The sequence below is a fragment of the Podarcis filfolensis genome (assembly GCF_964270895.1).
Source record: "Podarcis filfolensis genome assembly, chromosome: 4".
Taxonomy (NCBI): domain Eukaryota; kingdom Metazoa; phylum Chordata; class Lepidosauria; order Squamata; family Lacertidae; genus Podarcis; species Podarcis filfolensis.
This window is the reverse complement of record NC_139607.1, coordinates 42656305-42672681: the sequence shown is the minus strand read 5'-3', so window position 1 is coordinate 42672681 and position 16377 is coordinate 42656305. Positions and strand designations below refer to the sequence as shown.

The following is a 16377-nucleotide window of genomic DNA, read 5'->3' as shown; positions in this document are numbered from 1 at the left end:
TAATTGGTTGCATGTCAGCTTTAAGGGTTTTCTACTGAAACACAACCAAGGAAACAGATCAGCAAAAAAAACCCCAAACCCTACTTGAGATCAAAATAGTTATTAAGAGAGTTATCACTTTACGTAAGATGATCAGCTTCAGAATTGGTAGTCTGTGCCTTAAGAGTGCGTGTGACTTATTTATATTTTTAATCTGGATGAGAGAATTAGCACACTGGTCCAATCTAGGTCTTACCCTAATTGTGTGGTTACAACTATAACTCTTTTTGAAGAAATAATAATACTAGGTAGGGTGGGCAAATTTCATTGAGACCATGACGCACTAGAAGCAATTCCCTCTGCAGCGGTGATCTAAATATACATTATCCCCCAAGCAGCCATTAGCCTTTGGGATAATGCTCCTATCCACACTGCCTTAAGAGGAGTGGGGTGGATTTTCATCATAACTGTGGCTGGCATGGGAGTGGTTGCACCTCCCTTTCCCACTCACTGTTCCCACTTAAATATCCCCCATCCCACCCTGAACCCAGTATTAAAGATTATTGTGATTTCTAACCATGCAATAAGAGAAGATGGAGCAAGTTTGTTTTCTCCTGCTCCGGAGGGTAGGACCCAAACCAATGGGTTTGACAGATTCTGATGAAACACCAGGAAGAACTTTCTGACAGTAAGAGCTGCTCAACAGTGAAATGGTCTCCCTTGGAAGCTGGTAGACTTTCCTTCATTGGAGGTTTCTAAGCTGAAGTTGAATGGCCATCTGTCATGGATGCTTTAGCTGAGATTCCTGCATTGAAGGGGGTTGGGCTAGATGACCCTCAGGGGTCCCTTCCAACTCTACAATTCTATGAAAATTCTAACTGAACCCACAGAAATACAGCAAAGTCTATTTGCAGACGGATGTGACTAAGAACTAAAAGCAATATGGTGTTCTCTGATCAGCATTCTAAAATATCAAAGTGCATGGCAGACCACAACTGGATGGAATCAGAGAGAGAAACTTTTTGCTTGCAATTAGATCTAAACAGCACATCTGATCAAGTAGGCCACAACCTGCAATACTTACTAATGCCTTAAAATATTTATCAGTAGGTTTCCATTTGCTTATAGGGACAAGGCTAACCTTCAAACACAGAGGCAAGAATCAGGGAGGTGTTGCTGTAATGAAGTAGCTGAACTTCTATCTGATTAGGGGCTGCAAGAGCTTGACGTTCCTATATACCCCCTTCCAATTATGAAATCCCGTCTGAAGTTGTAGTTCTGGCAGGAAGAAATAAAGCTCAAGAGATAGCTGAGAAAGTGTTAGGGGCAAGAAAGCAAATGATATGCCTAACAGTGAACTGACTAGCAGCTGAATAGATAGATAAATTAGCAAAGGAAAAACTCCTAAAATCAAGGATCTTACCACCACCCCTTGAAATAATATCTGGAGTCAGGGGTGCGAATTTGAATAAAATATTGGAGGGCCCAGGTATGCCCCACCCCACATAATCACAAGACACAGCACATGCATGCCATTTGAATGACAATGCCCATCAACCTTTGAGGGCCCTGAGGGGACCTCTGCCCCTAGAAGTTGGCTCCTATGGTCGCTGCCAATATATGTTGGCAGTACTGAAATACATGGACCAATGCTCTGACTCAGTATGGGCCAGCTTCTTATGCTTCTGTTTCAGCAGTGGCATAATATTATGAAGATATCCTGCCCCAGTGAGCGGTCAAGTCTTCACATTTTGCTGTAGCTGAAGCTTCTGGGTCAACTTAAGGGCTGTCCTAGATTACGGTACATGTGCCCTAACTCAACTCCCAGCTCTTCTCAAACTGCGGCTAACAAAGTTATATGTTAAAAAATATAGCAAACAGAATTGTTGATGAACTTTGCAATCTAGCAAGTTTCATTCTTCTGAAAACAAGCAATAATGATAATGTTTTAATTATTTTCCCATGAAAGGCAGTTCATTAAAATGCAATGTCTCTGTTGAAAGCTCATTAACAAATTTAATTTTATACTGACCAGTAACCTCAACACTTTAAGTGGAACTACTCACCTATGTAAATCTGAATGTATATAGTCGGTTTGCTGGATTGAAGCCAACGATGGCATAATTTGTGAGCTTGCAAATTGAAAGTGTTCATTTACCAAGCCTATAATTAAGAAAAACTTCAGTCCAAACCATATTATAACTATAATAGATTTCACACTTCATAAAAAGACAAGAAAGTGTAGCTGCACATTGCAGAGAATTAATATTTGTTTTGCGTAGTGTGCATTTTAAAATTAGAATCATATATTTTCAAGTTTGGTTTTTTTGGGGGGGAGAAGAGTATGCAAAGGTTCTGATATGCACAAACTGCTTAAAGGGCCCAGTCCAAATTTTGCCCACCCAACTCAGCTCCCAACCCTGAAAATCAATCAGCAATTGTGCTAATTGAGCTATTTGGAAGTGAGAAAAGATGGAGGACTAAACCCTGAGTAAACACAGTGTTCCCCTTTGAACAACAGGTCTGAGCTATGACCGTTCAAAAACAAGGCTCCGCACATCTATCCAGAGCTGGATGAAGAACTGGGTGCTCAAACAGGTGCTTCATGCATATCCCCCCTACCTAGCATAGCAGCTGGGGCTGTGCATATGCATACCGAATGCAAAATTGGCTGTAATGATGCTGAACTGTTCGGGATTTAGCACTATCTGAACTGGGCCAACAATCTAGAACCCAAGAATGCCAAAAGTTTGCTACATTGTTAGCAAAAAGTCAGCCTTGGATTGAATACCTGGCATGGCATCACCCCACTGGTGATGTTTGAAGCTGGCAAATATGGCTATAGTTGTCCGGGGGCAGGGAGAGGTGAAAGAGGGAGCTTTTGCATCTTTCTGTATTTCTCTGCAGCACAACCACTTTCTCATCCTCAGAGCTGTGAAGATCCAGTAGGAACATGTTGCTGGGGATTCAAAGTGCAGTGGTTTCCAGGGGGCCAGTTACACTTCCATTATTAATTATTATTATTTATTATTATTATTATTATTATTATTATTATTATTATTATTATTATCTGTTAGGACTGCCAGGGGTATGATACCTAACTGACCATCTCTGCAGCTGCCTTAGCACTCTTCAAATGACAGCTGCACATATAGCAAATGCCCCTTTCCCCTGACCTACACTCATTCATTGTTCCATCAGAACAGTGTCTACACACTGTAAATGCGATTGGGGGGAAATGCAAAAAGCAAGATCCATGGCTGGGCATACAACACCTGTGTCCTGTGCACTTACAGCTTGTACACTTGTAAGCATTGTTCAGATGGTAGAGTGAGTGCATGAACCCAATTCATCCCCGTGCATATTGACTGTTTGTGCATGGCTTTGGCGATCCCCCGCGAACATATACAACACTCTTATCAATATCACCTCATTCAAACAAGCCATACTTTGTCCCACCCACTCTAAATCGTTTTCCATAAGTCAATGCCACATGCCTGCTCTGTGTTAATACAAGTTGTCCCTGCTGCGCTTTTCTGTGCTGGGCTCTGTCTATGAAACTGATGTCGTCACACATATGCCCACCCAAATCAGCTCCCCTAGATCAGCTTTCATAATGGAAAAGCAATTGGGGGGAAATGCACATTATCCCCTCACTCCAATAATGGAAATGGAGCAATTCAGCAAAGATGCTTGTAATGCCGATGACACTTATGCCTTTCAGTTTTACTGTACAAATAGCAGGTGTGGGGAGGGGGCTTCAGCATAGTAACCCAGTTAAAGACACAACACAGAACTGGATCTGCACCAAATATGATGGATGCAGGAGAACCACATGGCCAAAACTCCATGTACCCATTTCAGTAATTACCAGAGTAAGACTACAACAATCCCTATTGTGAGCAGATGTCACAAACTCTGAGCTGGACCCAGTTTGAAGCAGCAAACACTCACTCACCTGCTGACTGATGGAAATGACAGACTCTAGGGAACAAGCTGTAAAATCAATTATTCACATCTACTCCACTGCTGCCACCTACACATCCAGCAGAAGCACTGTGCAAACAGAGAATGTTTCAGCTTGGTTTTAAGGTGTGCGCACACACACATAGGTTAAGGCTGCCATTCTGTGCACACTTTTGGGGATGTCTCACTGAAATCAGTGGGATTTCTGTGATGAGGGTTTTTTAAAAGTGAACAAATGTAAAATTTGACTTCATAGAAAAAACTATGGTCCAGTAAGCATGGAAGGAGAGCAGAGAGTAATGAAGCTCATCTTCAGCATAAGATATTTCTAAACATTAATGCTATTCTAGGCTGCATCAACAGAAGTATAGTATCCCGATCAAAGGAAGTAATAGTATTGCTCTATTCTGCCTTAACCAGGCCACACCTAGAATACTGTGTCTAGTTCTGGGTGCCACAATTTAATAAGGATATTGACAAGCTGATGTGCAAAGGAGGGTGACCAAGATAAAGGGTCTGGAAACCAAGCCATATGAGGAATAGCTGAGGTGAGCTGGGTATGTTTAGCATGGAAAAGAGGAGATTGAGAAGAGATACAATAGTCATCTTCAAATTTCTAAAGGGCTGTCACATGGAAGATGGAACAAGCTTGTCTTCTCCTGCTCTGGAGGGTAGGACCCAAATCAGTGGATTCCAAGTTATAAGAAAGGAGATTCCAACTAAACATCTTGAAGAACTTTCTGATGGTAAGAGCTCTTCAACAGTGGAATGGACTCCCTCAGGTGGTGGTGGACTCTTCTTCTTTGGAGCTTTTAAAGCAGATGTTGGGTGGCCATCTGTATGGATGCTTTAGTCGAGGTTCCTACACTTCAGGGAGTTGAACCAGAAGACCATTGGCTCCCTTCCAACTCTACAATTATATGATTCTATGATTCTATAAACCAGGCAAAATAATTTGCACTTTTCCTGGGTCTGGACAGTGCCAAGTTGGGTTATGATCTAGAAACCACATATACACTGCCTAGGGTTCCATGTGGGAAGAAAAGAAGGATGCAAATGTAAGTAAATACATAAAAATACTTGTGTCCCAAGATACTGTGGCCTGCCAGGTGCTACCTTATTTTTGCAGTCCCAGTAAGGCAGCACAAACCATCCGTGGGGTCGCCATACACGGCTGACAGACTTGCCTTGGCTGCTGGGTTATGCCATCTACTCCTAGCACTCTGGTGATGGGTGTTCACACAGACTGCAAGGAAAACTTGTAGAAGTAGAGATCCCTTAACCTCCCTTGATAATCATTACATTCCAGTGGTTAGCTGAAATCTGCCTTATCAGCTAGAATCAAGCAAATCCTTCCCTATGTATTATCTTCGTAAGTTACAATTTCTATACCAGAACTTGATTTCTAACATGGTGGATTATGAATTTACAAATGAGGCCGGTAATATTTAAAATATACACACGTGTATGTATCCAGGTCTTGCTTATATTCTTTCCAAAAAAACAACCTTAATACATATTTTTCCCCAGTCCCAATAAGATGGCCGTCAGTGTGTTATGCAACCTGTTTCTGATGAGTGGTCACACAGACTAATGAAAAGCACCTATGCTGCAAAATGTACAGCCCTTTCACACTTTTTAATCTAAACACTATGCCACAGACATGCAACAGGTCACAACTGAGTTCAATAGTGTTTGAGGTAGTGTGGCCTTGTACAGCTGTTGCTGGGAATCACAAGTAGGGAAAATGCTGTTGTGCTTCTATCCTGCTTGTGGACTTCCTTCCCACAGGCATCTGGTTGGCCACTGTTGGAACAGGATACTATACTAAGTGGGCCATTGGCCTGACTCAGCATTGTGTACAAACTAAGGTGGGTCACACTGTCAGCACCAAGATTTATTTTTACTAGAAGGAAGGAAATGGACATAATGTAAAAAAAAAAAAGTGGATTCTGTATTAGAGGCTGGGGACCTTAGCTAGATAATGCCAAAGGCTACTGCTCTAAGCAATCTCTGTTTGATACATGCATTCCTGAGATCCAGTGGAAATGCATTCACAGTGACCCAGCATCCTGCCATTGATTATATCTATCAAGTTACTACATTCCCATGTGCAGCAAAAGGAAGTTGTGCCCATGGATGTTGCAAAGTAGGTCACTCAGAGGCAAATGGAAGGATTTCAGCTGGCATCCTAAAACGGACCGCATGGGATTTATGACTGACTTTACTTGGATATTTTTCCACAATCCACCCAAAGAAATGCTTCATCCTCTGTATGTAATCGAAAATCCTTTTATCTTTGCACATCTCTTGAGCTGCAAAGGGAATAAAAGCAAGTCAGCAGCACAGTCACAATTCAAAGTTGAGCTAGGCCAAGCACAGCCTAAAGCAACTTAACCTCCACTGCGCACCTGACTGTATGAAGCAGAGTCATCAAAGCAGCACTAATATGGCCACCCAGCTTAAATCATAAGTCATGCTGCTCCTTTCATTGGAATGTTCGAAGCACTGGGAGTACACAAGGACGTGCTGTTCTGAACTAAAATAAAGAAAACTCAGCAGTGGCGACGTCTATTAATCTTTTTTCAGCAATGCTATGGGTAATTCAACCCCCTTCCCCAAGAAAAAATGACAGGCAAGTGACTATCCCTGCCTTATAACACAGAAGTTTTAACTTTTCTTGCCTGTCTCATACACTTTGAGTCTCTGCACTATTGGTTTAGTCAGGTGAAGTCTTTAGCAGGAGCAAAATAACAGCTATGAGAGTTCATGCAGGATACAGTAAAATCCAGTTCTGGATCCATTGCCTTTTAAAATAATGATAATCATACTTCAGTACAGTGCTCACCTACCTAGGAGTAACCTTCATTGAAAACAATAAGACTTACTTCTGAATAGACAAGTATAGGATTGCACAGTTATGTTGCAATGCTATCTCCACTTACCTGAGACTAAATCCTATGGAACTCAATGGATTTAGTTATGAATAGATACATATAGGATTGCTCTGTTAATATACTACCCCTACATCTCACATACTCCAAGCATAGGCTATTCAACATGTACTCCCATTAAACCAAACTTTGTTGCACATGTATTTTCAAAATGTGTAATGTTTACGCATTGTGTCAACATGGGAGCCCCCTGCTTCCCTGAACCTTGAATGTATCTACTCTCTGACCCTACCCACAAATAGGGTTGGGCAAATCTGTCAATTTTTGTTTTTCTCACTTTCTTCTTTTTCAGTCTTAAATTTGGTTCTCCATATTTCCACATCAGTTTGCAATCTTAAAACGAAACAAAAAAGTCCTCATGAAAATTCAACATTTTAGAGCAATTTTCTCCAATAGGTACAGGCAAACATTTTAAGAGGGGTAGAGATTGCAAGGACTACATGCTTTGGATTTGTGGGCCAAAATTAAGTACTGTGTCCAGCATGTGGGCATGGTAACTTATTTAGGGCATGGACTTATTTAGGAAGAAAATGAAGGCCATTCGCTAGATGTTATTCCAAATCTGAAAATGTTCAGCTGCAGACAACAGCCATTTGCTCCTTCAATAAATCTCACCACACCAGGAGCTTTACAGCCATGTCATCTACCATTTCTTCATAATCCCTTTACCATAACTTAATTACCAAGAAGCTTTTAGGAAAAACTTGCTGCCCTTGCTGAATTGGGTCAAAAGCTCATCTATCCAACCATCTCTTCCACAGTGAGCAGACAGCTGCCTCCGAGGAGAAGATTAAATGTGCACTTAATATATAGGACACAACTACACATTTCGTTTCTCCTAAACTAATTACATGGGGGACCCCAATTCTCACTAGAAAAGCAGTGTGTCGGGAGAGGAGGCAGAGCTCTTCACTCCCCAGCTTCTGCTTCTTCCCTGGCATGGCTTCTTCAGGATACGTCACTGTGTTGTAGACAAATTTTCCCTGTTGGAATTTTGTCACAGTTCACAGTAGGTACTGAAGCAAGCAAGATGGTTGGCATTCCAGTGCCTGAGGGTATAGCCAGCATACTGGAGACCTGGACTTATGCCTACAAGTCCAGCTGTAATGGGCAGCGTTGTGTGGTTGTAAGGTGGAGAAAGACAATCCCACTTATTTATAACACTAAATGCTTTGGGGAATGTGTGTATATTACTTTCAATGTATTGTCTGTTTGTTAAATTTGCATACCTCCCTTCATCCGTAGATCTCAGCATTTCACAGCAATACAATATAAAAAACACAAAATACATAATAAAAATAAGAACAAAAATAAAGCAATAATCCCCCCCAACACATTTAAAAGGCTATGTGGAAGATGAGGAGCCCTGCGTGGGAGGCAGGGTAGAAAGGATCTCCCAGGGTGGGAGGCTGGAGAAAGAAACACAGGCTCCCAGGTGAGAACTGGGGGGGTCTACCTTTCTGTGTATGGATAAAGGGATATGATATAATTGTGATAAAGGGCTTTTGTAATCATTTCTCTTTTTTTCTTTCTTGCTTTTCTATTTTGGTACTTCTTTGTTCTTTTTCCTTAGATTAGTTTGGATTTTATTGTATTCCAAGTTGAACATTTTCAATAAAAATATTTACAGAAAAGGGTGGGTATAATATGCTTATCAGCAAAAGACCTGGTTGAAGAGGAACACTTTCACCTGGTGCCTAAAGGTGTATAATGAAGACGCCAGCTGAACCTCCCTGGGTAGGGCATTCCACAAATGGGCAGCCACTTCAAAAAAGGCCCGTTCTCATGTTGCCACCCTCTCGTGGTGGAGGCACACAAAGAAGGGCCACAGATGATTATATCAGGTATACTATGATTGATCACTGTTGACATTAGCTGATACCAATTTAACTAACTGAACACCGATAGCCAGTTTCCTATAGATAGAAATAAGAAAGTGACACCATTCACTTCTATCAGTGGACAAAGCTCCTTTGAGCTAAGGGAATATTTGAAATGTGTGGCAATACCCATTAGACATCACAAGTGTTAAAATGAGTTTCAGCTACCTGTCTAATCCACTACTGTACATAAACTGGAGTGCCATCTTCCTTCCTCACGCAACCACATTTCCTGTTCCAGCTGTGACAATGTCCCCCAAAGTTCCCAGACTGAACTGGCAGCTGTGCTTTACAGTTATGTGATATTTGTTATAATAGTCTACCATTCCTTTGGCTGTGCATTTGAGAAAAATACTGGGCAGCCAGCAGGATAATCTTAGGAAGTTAATTAACTCTCCCTTGTATACTTTGGCAATGAAAACTGGACTGAACACTGTACTGTAGCATAAACACTAAATGCTACAATATGCAGTGTGGAGTTTTGACTCTAAGACATACCTTTCAGGACCTGCTGCTTTTGCCATGAGTATCGGCATAGCACCCTTCTCTCTTTGAGCTTTCATCCCCATGGAATGAAAATAATCCAGGTCACTTAAGCCTGGAGTCATGGACGTACTTCCTTGGGACTAAGCCCCATAGATTTCCAGGTAACCACTAAGTAAAGAGTGGTATGCAAGTATCTACTTCACTGAAAATAAGAAACCTTTCAAATTGCTTTGACTGACCTTCAAATCTAGGCCTGAATGGTGGCAGCATCCTTGTCTCCCCTTTATGCATCCATGAGGGCTGACCTGGCTGTGGTTACTTGGCTAGCCGTGCCAGGATGCAGAGACCAGCACTATCTTTCCCAATGTCCTGAACCCCAGCGTACCTAGTGACCAGTCCCACTGGTGTATTCAGTCCCAAGAGCTAGCAAGTAGTTCAGTAGTCCAACACATCAGGAAACACAGTCCAGGTTAAATAAAGCAAGCCAAATCCAAAATCCAACAGTCAGGAAATGCAGTCAGGGTTCAATCCAGCAAGCAAAGTCCAAAAAAAGTCAGGCCAGGTTCCCACCGCTGCAGCCAATCCAGGGTCAGGGAACCTGGAGTTCAGTCCCCAAAAAGCAGTATCCCATGAAGCTCCTAGGCCACTCAGGCATGTCCCATGAACAGGAGAAGCTGAAGAGACACAGCACCTCAGCTCTGCTTCCCTTTTATACCTTGAGTCTGATTACAACGTCTGAGCTTGACGAGACATGTGACCTTCACCTGAGCCTAGTCCAGCTGAGGAATCACACACCTCTTCCCACAGCTAATGGGCCGCACCTGGCCAGCTAATGAACTGGGCTGTTTGCCCTTGCCTGCCTCAGCCTCCTAGAGTGTACCTCCCATTGCTCCTTGTGCCTCAGAGCCCACCGTGTTCATGGAAACTGGCTCCAGTGATGGGTCCTATTCCTCTGCTTCCTGTGCACTGGCTCACATCCCCTCACCATCCTCTGTCGCCCCATGAGTACTTTCTATGCTCCTAACATCATCTTCTCCATCCTTAGCTTGTCTCAGTGTGTAGCAGTTGTGGCTACACCCCTGGCCAGGATCCTCTTCCTCCTTCCCGTTGTCCTGCCAGTTCATGACACCCAATGGCATGCAATAAAAAGAGTATTGTTTATTATAATCTACAAAACAAAATGATCCAATTGCTAGTTACATTTTACAACTTTTTCTCTTTCAACAATAACATCACTAAAAAGTAAAAAGTTCCACTAGAGAAAGTTCAAGGGACACTATGGAAACTTGCTCGTTTCTGAACGCTGTCCCCTGCAAAGTGAATATTCTTACAGCCCTTGAGTATAACTCCCCAGTTTCTTAACTGTCTTCCCTGTGACACTCAAATCCAAAACTATGCCTCACTCCCTAGGCGGCAATCAACCACCACAGGTGGCTTATGCCTTAAGAGGAAAGGAGGGGAATGCACATTCCAGTAGCCCCAAATGCAGCTTTTTAAATTAAAGAACACAACCCTAATTGCAAATTAAAAGGAACACAGAAGTGTTCTGGCAATTGTTTACAAAATACAATTACTTCACTCCCTCCAACAGCTAGGCTTTCTTTGAGAGAATCAGCTGGGACCTCCGTGCATGCCACAGCCTTTGAATGCACTTCAACAGCTGAAGGCCAAAAAGCAACTGTTTTCTATCAAAAGAAAGTGATGCAAGAGACAGGCATGCTTACCATGAGAGAGACCCTTAGATCATCAACCACCCCCTGGTACCCACCAAGGATAACAACAACAGGCTAAAAGAAAATAGACTGCAAACGCAGTGGAATTTAGTTTTGCAGAGTGTGGTGACAAGAGCTTTGGTAAAATTTCAAACAGAGAGCTGTATTGCTATGTCTTTCCACTGAGCCCCATTTATAGTTATTGCTTTCTTACTGCTGGAAGCTGGCCTCTATAGACATCTGCAGAATTCAGCCAATATAGGGAAGTGGCCTGTTGTTTCTTCTTTCTTCCAGCTATATTATTGATATTTTTAGGAGTAATTGAACTTCGCAGTGCTAACGTATTTTCTCCTTGAACTACTATCCCCTGTTGATATGTGTGTTTGCAGGGCATATACTAAAGCAACTGCAAATCCGGCACCTAAACGGCACTTGTATTATTATATTTTTAATCAGCCTTTGCAGAAAAAAGAAAAGCATCCTGAACTCTTAAAAGAGCTGGAGGAACAGGTCTTGTCAGAAGCATGCTGTTATTTCAAAAGATAAATTACAAAAATTAAACCAACAGCCTGGCTTTACTGCAGAATCACTGGCACAATCCAGTTAAAGTATAATACTCTTAAGAACCATTTATTCAATAGCGGAGATTTAAAGACAAGTTTCTTTCTCTCATTGCAATCAAGATTGGTATCAGAGGGACATTCATATCCTTTTGGTAAGCAAAACCTAGTTCCACCCCATCCCATCCAGCAATTACCGGTACCCTTCTTTGTGCCAGAGATCTAGAAAGAAGCAAGCAATTGCTATACTGCAGGGGTTGAACTAAATAACCCTTGGGGTCCCTTCCAACTCTACAATTCTACGATTCTGTGAAAAAGACAAACAGAATAGAGAGCATAATCTGTACTGAACTGAACAAGATAGCCATGAGCTAACAGGGATTCTAAAAATATGTAATGAAACATACAAACTTGATTCCCATGCCTAATGTGAATTTACTAGGTATATCTCTCAACTTCTTTCAACTTTTAGACTAGATTTTCTACTTCTGCAAAATGGGCTGATATGCAACGCTAGCCTTGGGTCTACTCTACAACTTAGATGGATGTCTCCCATGGATTTGGAGAACATATTAGTTACATGGCCCAAATTTAAGAGGTTACTATTATTAGTATATAAAGCCCTAAGCTAGTGATGGGGGAGAAATTCAGTCCACACAGAATTTAAAGGTGAACCTAATTCACACTTCCCAAAACAATATGCGAACTGAAAAGTAACCCTCCAAAATTCACATTTCTTCTAATTTTGCAACACAGTTCTTGAGCCAAGTAATGTGCACAAAAATGCATATACCAGGGTAAAGTGTGCATAGCTATGCATACGGTGCTTTTTTTCTTTAAAAAAGTTTAAGGGTACTCTCATTTTGACTCAAGAAAATCAGAATTTTATAGTTCAAATCGGGGAAAATAAATACAGTAAATAGACAAATGTACAAAGATTCACAAAATGTTATGGGGTATGCTTACCCCTGCTTCCCTCCAGAAAAAAACCACTGTATGCATATATTAGTGAAGCTAATCAATGCTCACTTGTATTAGATATAGAGAAATGGCTTTGTGCTGCAAAGTACAATGCTAAACTACAATACGCATCCATGTGTGCTATATAAGGAGGGATAATAACACCTATCAAAAGCATTATCAGTTCTCATAGCTTGTTCTTCCCAAAGTCTGTGAGGCAGAGGAAGCAAACTGCCAACCATGAGGCATTCTGAGAACCTGCTCATCTCTAGCCATAGGCTTCAAAGTCAGGCCCACAATCATCTCTCCCTTGCTAGGGCTGGTATCTCATGGCTGTACATTTCTCATTGCATGAGAAATTCAGCTCTGCTTGTAACTTCCTAATTCACATGTCCAAAAATAATGCAGACCAAAACACAGCTATCCCTTGAAAGTCACATTTCTCTGAATTTTGCAATGCAGTGCTTCAGCCAGGTAATGTGCAAATATATACGTAAAGTGTGCATAAAAATGCTTACATTTTTTAAAATAACATTAGAAAATGCATCGGATTTAGGAGGGATTGCTTTACAAAATGTGTCTGTTAGGCCAAATTGCATACAAAATTGTGTATATTGAGAGAAATTTGCACTAAAATGCTGACAAATTTTCATGAGGACATTTAAAAACAAAAGTGCGGAATGATGTGGAAATGTGGAGAAGTGAATTTAAGGCTGGAAAAATAAGAAAATGAGAAAAAACCAAATTGACAGATTCACTCATCCCTAATCTTCTGTGACTCTATGAGAAGGAAAGAGTCTGGCTTTTAAAGCTAAGTCTTCATGGATTAAAAACAGAGTTGGAAAAAATGTGATTTAGCAAACAGAGGACATGACTAGAATACAGGTTAAGAAGCGAGAACAGCAGTTAGATACATCAAGAGCCTGCTGAATGCTGTGAAGAAGGTGCTAGACATTCAATACAATGACCATCACACTCACAAGCATCGAAACTGTAAGATTCTTTATACAGTGGAACCTTGGGTTGCGGATGTAACCCGTGACGGAGACATGTCCACAACCCGCAGTGTTTGTAACCTGCTGCGCCGTGTCTGTGCATGCGCATGACACAATTTTGTGCTTCTGCACATATGCAAGAGGCGAAACCCGGAAGTAACCCTTTCCAGTACTTCCGGGTTTCCCACGGTCCGCAACCTGAAAATGCGTAACCCGAAGCATCTGTAACCCGATGTACCACTGTACAGTCGAATGCAATTGGGCTATGTGAAAGTTGAAAGGTAATGAAAAAGACCTCTGCCTGACTACCTAGAGCCAGTGCCCATCTGAGATCCTATTAGTCAGAGTCAATAGACAATTCCTGGACTAGATAAACAGTCTGAACCAGATTAAGGCAATTTCCTGTATTTCTGTTACTACAAACCCACTAGATGTCATGTAAAGGTAAAGCCCCCATCTCTTCCTCTACTATCACGCTAGGACCAACAGATTTCCAAGTCCCTGCTGTAGTTTTGGCAAAAAGCACAGCCATCAATGCTATTCTTCCTGTTGCAAAGCAGGATCTACTGCTAGACACAGCACGGCACATAGGATCAGTTCATTAGTTCAGAATGTAGGCTAACTATATTAGTGCATGGGGAAAGGTGTTTTTGAAAGTGTCTAATGACACTACGCTAAAGCCTGGAGGCTGAAATTAAATCTCAAGTGCATTTTTCATTGCATATTTTACACAGATAGATCTACGTACAATTTAGTATTTCCTTTTTGTCCCAGCCAATCTTAATGTGTTGGGGTAAGATTTTTCCAGCAGAAGCTCAACAAGCAGTGCAGATTTAAGTGCCCAGGCAGAATGTTGTGTTTGAAAACCGGAAAGAGGATGAGACAAAAAAATAAATAAAACAAAACCCCAAGCTAAGAAATCTATTGATTTTTGCATCTGGAGTGCTTTTTTCTCTCAGTGTTAATGTATTGGAATTAAAAAAAAAGTCCTATACCATTTTTTAAACAAAAACTGAACTCGGAAAGAAGACTTCTTCTGACATTACATCCTTGGTTTGGGTTTTAGAACTTTTTACTTTTCCCAGGATACATGGGGGTATATAGCTTGGAGCCAAGGGAAAATTCACGCTACAAAAAAAAACCCTTTGGGATTAATGTGCAGCATTTCATGTTCACTCAAGTTCCAAAATGACATCTGATAAGGGCCACACCCTTAAGAGACACAGTATTTGGCTGTCAGTGGCAGAGGGGTGACCAAAGTCTCAGGTTTGTGTGTTCACCTAAATAGACACATGGAGTCTATGCTAGTGTAGGTATCATACAACTGAAGCTTACATTCCACGTTACAAATGCCCAACTGACCCTGTAATCCCTTTGTTAAATATTTTCAGGTCTCAGGAAGTCATATATCATTTACTTCTGTATGTCTAGGCCAGCTTGAAAGGTTTGTAGTTCATGCTAATTTACTTCAGCATTACTAGAAGGGGCCTCCCAGTGCCAGTATACTGCCTTAATTGGTTTGTAAATCATACTGTAAAAATTAACCAAGCCGTTGCATCAGGCTGATATACTAGCTGCACTGATTTACTTGAGAAAACACATGAATTATTGTCATGTCTGGTTTATATGTCTGGTACAGCTTTTAAAATGAGGATTGAAGCTTCGAGACAGCTCGGTGTCCAAGAGACACAACAGCCAGAATAAATGACTTGCTGCCACCTATTGACCATCTACCCTGCAATATAGGGTGCTCCTTCAGAAATGACTGTGTGCAATTAATAAAGCTACAATAACTGAGCAAATGTGGAAGCTAAGAATTGCACAATATAAACAATATCTATCTGTTTAAATTTAAGGGTCTGCTATCAGGAAATGTTCTCATATTTCTCATATATTGGTCACCAAGGAATTTTGGCTGAGGTCGTTTCTTGCAAACGTTGTGTATTTAAGCTGCAACCTGTCTGCCTCATTTGGGGATGGTTTGTGAGATGTGATGCAGTCTAGTCTCAAGGACATCACACGGTTTCTACCTGAGCCTGACAAATGATTTTTTTACAGATTTGATTTTATTTTATTTTGCCACTACTGCCAAATCCCAGGCCTTTCTGTAAAATAAAACAAAATAAGCTTGCAGCAAATCTCCCTGACTAAAATTATGGCCATGTCTCCAAATGAACCATTTTTTAGGGTGGTTGTTTGCCAAGACTTTAAAATAACAAATCACTTCTAACAAAATTGTCTCCCTGAAGTAATGGGCTTTAGCCCAATTTCTGATAGGGCACTTGCTCCTCTAAATGATACCGACGGCCCGATACTCATTTATTTTGAAAAATTTCCATTAGACTAACAACCACTGGACTAAGAAATGACTCCCTCTTTTGTGTCATCAAGTGCAGCTGTTTACACATCATTTGTAGTCTGGAGATGGCAATGTCTCCATTGAAAGTGGCAACTTGAGGTGAAATGCTTAAGAATTAGACAAGAATCTGTCTTCTAGGCCTCTGCTTTCCACAATCTTAATTTTAAAACTTACTTCTATTTTGCACGGAGGATCCTATCATTTGGATCAGGGTGGCTAACATGCAGCCCTCCATATGTTGCTGAACTCGAACTCCAATCAGCCCCAGCCAGCATGGTCAACGATCTGGGATGGTGTAAGAGCTAGTGTGGTGTAGTGGTTAAGAGCGGTGGACTCGTAATCTGGTGAACCGGGTTCGCGTCTCCGCTCCTCCTCATGCAGCTGCTGGGTGACTGTGGGCCAGTCACACTTCTTTGAAGTCTCTCAGCCTCACTCACCTCACAGAGTGTTCGTTGTGGGAGAGGAAGGGAAAGGAGATTGTGAGCCACTTTGAGACTCCTTAAAGGGAGTGAAAGGCGGGATATCA

At 41.5% G+C, this 16377-nt stretch overlaps 1 long non-coding RNA gene across 3 annotated transcripts in view; it reads right to left on the bottom strand.

Moving 5' to 3' along the window:
- LOC310762017 overlaps window positions 1-16377 on the bottom strand; it is a 556856-nt gene that overhangs the window by 454127 nt on the left and 86352 nt on the right. The window lies entirely within an intron of this gene.